This window comes from Capsicum annuum, unplaced genomic scaffold (genome assembly GCF_002878395.1).
Source record: "Capsicum annuum cultivar UCD-10X-F1 unplaced genomic scaffold, UCD10Xv1.1 ctg82492, whole genome shotgun sequence".
NCBI classification, from domain to species: domain Eukaryota; kingdom Viridiplantae; phylum Streptophyta; class Magnoliopsida; order Solanales; family Solanaceae; genus Capsicum; species Capsicum annuum.
Window position 1 is genome coordinate 1 of NW_025893291.1, and position 6,061 is coordinate 6,061.

General features: G+C 48.1%; 2 pseudogenes; both read right to left on the reverse strand.

Moving 5' to 3' along the window:
- Positions 1–1,239: 1,239 nt before the first annotated feature.
- On the reverse strand, positions 1,240–1,395 carry LOC124895482 (annotated as a pseudogene).
- A 1,105-nt stretch (positions 1,396–2,500) lies between these two features.
- LOC124895483 lies at positions 2,501–5,632 on the reverse strand (annotated as a pseudogene).
- Positions 5,633–6,061: the final 429 nt, after the last annotated feature.

A 6,061-nucleotide genomic window follows, 5' to 3' on the forward strand; every position in this document is an offset into this window, starting at 1 on the left:
TTTATCCCGCATCGCCAGTTCTGCTTACCAAAAATGGCCCACTTGGAGCTCCTGATTCTGTGGCACGGCCCGACAAAGTAGCCACGGGCCCTACACCCAAGTCAAATGAAAGATTTGCATGTCAGTATCGCTGCGTGCCTCCACCAGTGTTTCCTCTGGCTTCGCCCCGCTCATGCATAGTTCACCATCTTTCGGGTCCCAACAGGTATGCTCACACTCGAACCCTTCTCAGAAGATCAAGGTCGGTCGGTGGTGCACCCCTCGGGGGGATACCACCAATCAACTTCCTTACGCTTTACGAGTTTACTCACCCGTTGACTCGCACACATGTCAGACTCCTTGGTCCATTTTTCAAGACGGGTCGAATGGGAAGTCCACAGGCCATCGTTCGTAGTGTACAGATGCTGAAGCACGCCGGAGGCACACGCCGCCTTCCATAATCAAGGAGACGGCGTTCCACGAGCTTATCGAGAGCCCAAGTTTGGACACCCCCCAATCCTCGCTAGTCCACGCCCCGAGTCGATCGGCGGATTGGCTCGTCGCAATTCTACATCCGATTGGGGTGCATTGCAAGCCCCTATCCGCTTCCCTCCCGATAATTTCAAGCACTCTTTGACTCTTTTTTTAAAGTCCTTTTCATCTTTCCCTCGCGGTACTTTTTCGCTATCGATCTGTCGCTCGTATTTATCCTTGGACGGAATTCACCACCCGATTTGGGATACATTCCTTAACAACCCAACTTGTAGATAGTGCTTCGTGGTACAACAGGGTTTGGACACAGTGGGACTCTCACCCTATCTGGCGCCCCCTTCCAGGGGACTTGGGCCCTGTCCTTCGCTGAGGACACTTCTCCAAACTATAAATCGGATGAAATATCCGCACGATTTTAAGGCTAGCCTATTCCTGGTTCACTCCCCGTTACTAATGAAATCCTTGTAAGTTTCTTTTTCTCCGCTTATCGATATGCTTAAACTCAGCGGGCAATCTCGCCAGACCTGGGGTCACGGTTGGAGTGCCTAAGCACAAAAGGGTCCTGGAGTCTGGACGCGCGATGCGCTATAGTCGAAAAAACAATAAGAGTTGAGATAAAACCACAACTTTCCACGATGTACATTGACATGGACTCACATTTAGGCCAGCTATGAGCTCGAGGTACGCAGGAGGCCAGTATCTGCCCCATGACAACAGCGAGCCCTGTGATTGTGGCGGGATGCGAGGGGGGCGATGCGATGCGATGCATGATGCCTAGGCAGATGTGCCCTCGACCTAATGGCTTAGGGTGCAACTTGCATTCAAATACTCTATGGTTCTCGGGATTCAATAATTCACACCAAGTATTGCATATTTCTACGTTCTTCATCAATGTGAGAGCCGAGATATCTATTGTCGAGAGTCGTTTTTGTTTACAAAATAAGCATAGGTCCCCCAACACACGTCGCGGATGGAGCGCGAGGGGAAAGATATTGATTTATGTATTCCTTGGCGCTTTCTGCACTGGGGACATGGGGGAGGCGCTCATGAGGAGTGCTGTAGCACCCCGCCCGTGCGGACACCCCAGTTGTTAAAAATATTCACGGGTTATTTTGCTGTTCAGGTTTCGACAATGATCCTTCCGCAGGTTCACCTATGGAAACCTTGTAACGAATTCTCCTTGCTCTAAATAATAAGGTTCAATGGATTTCTCGTGACGTCGCTGGCAGCGAACCGCCCACGTCACCGCGATTCGAAGATTTCACCAAATCATTCAATCGGTAGTAGCGACGGGTGGTGTGTACAAAGGGCAGGGGTGTAGTCAACGCTAGATGATGACTCGCGCTTACTAGGAATTCCTCGTTGAAGACCAACAATTACAATGATCTATCCCCATCACGATAAAATTTCAAAGATTACCCAGGCGTGTAGGCCAAGGCTATAAACTCATTGAATACATCAGTGTAGCGCGCGTGCGGCCTAGAACATCTAGTGCTCAGCGATAAACCAAAAACAACGTCGGTGCATGGAGGCCTGTCGTAATTAGAGGTTTTTATAACCATCGAGTGCAATGCTAGAGACACGTCCAATGACAAATGCCTACGGTCATATAATGGCCTACCATGGTGGTGTCTTGGTCAAGTTGGATATCTGTGTATCGGCATATTCTTCCCCAAATCACCATGGGCACAAGGAACCAACGCACCATGAAACTAAGGGACAAAGGCGCCATGGTACCAACGCACCATGGAACAAAGGCACCGTTGAACCGTGGCACCGAGGCACCATAGCACCGTTAAGTTACACTCTGCATTGCGGAAAACCTCTAGTTGCAATACCGTTGTTTTGCGTGAAAGGCCACCTGATATCATATACTTAACAATTTAGAATGGAACGCACGCGACACTTGAAAAACAAGTGGCTAACTTGGGTAAGGTGAACTCACAAAACTTAGTGGGATTTTTCAAGGACAGATGGACAAACCTCCTTCGGAGATGGACGAAAAAATGATTAGATTGGATGGGAAGGGATGAACCAGAGCGACAAAGGGATGAATCTAAGTGGATCGTGGCAGCAAGGCCACTCTTCAACTTATAATACCCTGTCGCATATTTAAGTCGTCTGCAGAGTATTCTACCCACCGGTCGATGGAAATTATACTTCAAGGTGGCTACCGTGGCTCTTCCACCGTGGTGGCTTAGCAAACGACACGTGTCCTTGGGGGACAAGGCCTCTACTGTGGGTCGGCAAGAAGATAGCAGGCGCATGCATCTCTTCTAGCCCGGATTCTGACTTAGAGGCGTTCAGTCATAATCCAGCACACGGTAGTTTTGTGCCACTGGCTTTTCAACCAAGCGCGATGACAAATTATGTGAATCAACGTTTTCTATCATACTAGGTTGAATTATTATTGCGACACTGTCATAAGTAGGGTAAAACTAACCTATATCACGATGATCTAAACCCAGCTCACATTCCCTATTGGTGGGTAAATAGTCCAACACTTGGTGAATTCTGCTTCACAATGATAGGAAGAGCCGACATCGAAGAATGAAAAAACAATTTCACTATGAACGCTTGGCTGCAACAGGCCAGTTATCCCTGTGGTAACACTTTTCTGACACCTTTAGCTTGGAATTTTGAAGGTCTACAGGATCGTTAAGCCACGCTTTCATGGTTCGTATTTGTACTGGAACTCATAATCAAATGAGCTTTTACGCTTCTGTTCCACACGATATTTCCATTCTCTTTGAGCTCATCTTAGGACACCTGCGTTATCTTTTAACAGATATGCCGCCCCAGCCAAACTCCTTACCTAACAATGTCTTCCACCCGGATCAGCCCGCAGAGCGAGCCTTGGGTCCAAAAAGAGGGGTAGTGCTCCACTTTTGATTCATGAAATAAGTAAAATAATGTTAAAAGTATTGGTATTTCGCTTTCGCCTTTCAGAGTAGACTCAAGATTAAGAGGGTCTTCTTTCCTAGCTAATTCTGCCAAGCCCATTCCCTTGGTTGTGGTTTCGCTAGATAGTAGATAGGGATAGCGGTAATATCGTTAATCCATTCATGCGCGTCACTAATTAGATAACGAGGCATTTGGCTACCTTAAGAGACTCATATTACTCCTGCCGTTTACCCGCACTTTCTTGAATTTCTTCACTTTGACATTCAGAGCACTGGGCGGAAATGACAATGCTTGAACATCCATTGGGACCATCCCAATGCTTTGTTTTAATTAAACAGTCAGATTACCCTTGTCCATACCAGTTTTGAGCTGGCTGTTCAACGCGCGGGGAAGGCCCCTGAAGGAACCGTTCCTAATCCGTACCCAAACTGGCATGCAGCGACCCGCTCTTACTGCAGGAGCATCTCGAGTAGTCCACTGACAGCCGACGGGTTCAGGACTGGGACCCCCATGCCCAGCCCTCAGTGTCAATCATTTTCCAGAAGTTACGGAGCCATTTTGCAGACTTTTCTTGCCTACATTGTTCCATCGACCAGAGGTTGTTCCCCTTGGATACTTGATGAGGCTATGATAGCGAACAGGTGTGGACGACATTCGGTCATTTGGATTTTCTAGGGCTTCCAGAAGTGCACCGGACACCACGCGATATACGGTGCTCTTCCAGCCGCTGGATCCTACCTCTAGCTGAGCCGATTCCAGGGTGGGTAGGCTGTTTAACAGAAAAGATAACTCTTCTCGAGGCTTCTACCGACGTCTCTGGACTTTCTAATGTTACTGTTGACCACCACTTCTCGGTCCAGGAATTTTAACCCGATTCTCTTTTAGAGTACGCAAAATGCTCTATCTGTCAGGGTTTTTCCGACCCTAAGGATCGACTAACCCATCTGCAAGTGCTATTCACATGGAACCTTTCCCCTCTTTGGCCTTCAAAGTTCTCATTTGAATATTTGGTAATACAACCTATATCTGCACCGATGGCCTCCTACTCATCGGGGCATGGAACTTTCCTCGACGGTCGAGTGTAGGGCAAATGCTTAAGTGCCATCCATTTTTGGGTCTTGTTTATTCGAAAGGTGAGTTGTTACACACTTCTTAGTGGATTTTTACTTCCATGAACACCGTCCTGCTGTCTTAATCGACCAACACCCTTTGTGGGGTCTAGGTTAACGTGCAGTTTGGCGCAGTAACTGACTTTTGGTTCATCCCGCATCGCCAGTTCTGTTTACAAAAAATGGTCCACTTGGAGCTCTTGATTCCGTGGCACGGATCGACAAAGCAGTCGCGAGACCTACACCCAAGTCAGACAAACGATTTGCATGTCATTATCGCTGCGGGCCTCCATCAGAGTTTCCTCTGGCTTCGCCCCGCTCAGGCATAGTTCACCATTTTTTGGGTCCCAACAGGTATGCTCACACTCGAACCCTTCTTAGAATATCAAGGTCGTTCGGTGGTGCACCCCTTAGGGGGATACCACCAATTCGTTTCCTTACGCCTTACGGGCGAGTACTCGCCCGTTGAATCACACACATATCAGACTCCTTGGTCTATTTTTCAAGATGAGTTGAATGAGGGAGCCTACAGGCCAGAATCCGTAGCTCGCAGATGCTGAAGCACACCGGAGCTGCCTGCCACAATCGAGGAGATAGCGTTCCATGAGCATATCGAGAGCCCGGGCTTTGGATGTCTCCCAATCCACGCTGGTCCATGCCCCGGGTCGATCAACGGACCGGCTCGTCGCCATTACATATCCGACTGAGGTGCATCGCTAGTCCCTATCCGCTTCCCTCCCGATAATTTCAAGCACTCTTTTACTCTCTTTTCAAAGTCCTTTTCATCTTTCCCTCATGGTACTTTTCGCTATCGGTCTGTCGCTCGTATTTAGCTTTGGACAGAATTCACTGCCCAATTTAGGCTGCATTCCCAATCAACCTAACTCATACACAGTGCCTCATTGTGCGACAGGGTTCGAGCAAAATGGGGTTCTAACCTTCTCTGGCGCCCCCTTCCAAGGGACTTGGGCCCAGTCCGCCGCTGAGGATGCTTCTCCAAACTATAATTCGAATGACGGTGCCGCTCGATTCTAAGGCTGGTTTGTTCCCGATTTTATCGCCGTTACTAAGGGAATCTTGTAATTTTCTTTTCCTCCGCTTATTGATTTGCTTAAACTCAGCGGGTAATCCTGCCTGACCTAGGGTCGCGGTTGGAGTGCCTAAGCGCGAAAGGGTCCTGGACCACCACTAAGAAAAATTACTTCACCAACTAAGAACGGCCATGCACCACCACCCATGGAATCAACAAAGAGCTCTCAGTCTGTCAATCCTTACTATGTCTGGACCTGGTATGTTTCCCTGTGTTGAGTCAAATTAAGCCTCAGGTTCCACTCCTGGTGGTGCCCTTCCGTCAATTCCTTTAAGTTTCAGGCTTGGGACGATACTCCCCTTGGAACCCAAAAACTTTGATTTCTTATAAGGTGCCGACGGAGTCCTAAAAGCAACATCCTCTGATCCTTGGTCGGCATCGTTTATAATTGAGACTAGGATGGTATTTGATTGCCTTTGAGCCCCCAACTTTCGTTCTTGATTAATGTAAAATTCCTTGGAAAATACTTTCGTAGTTGTTCGTATTT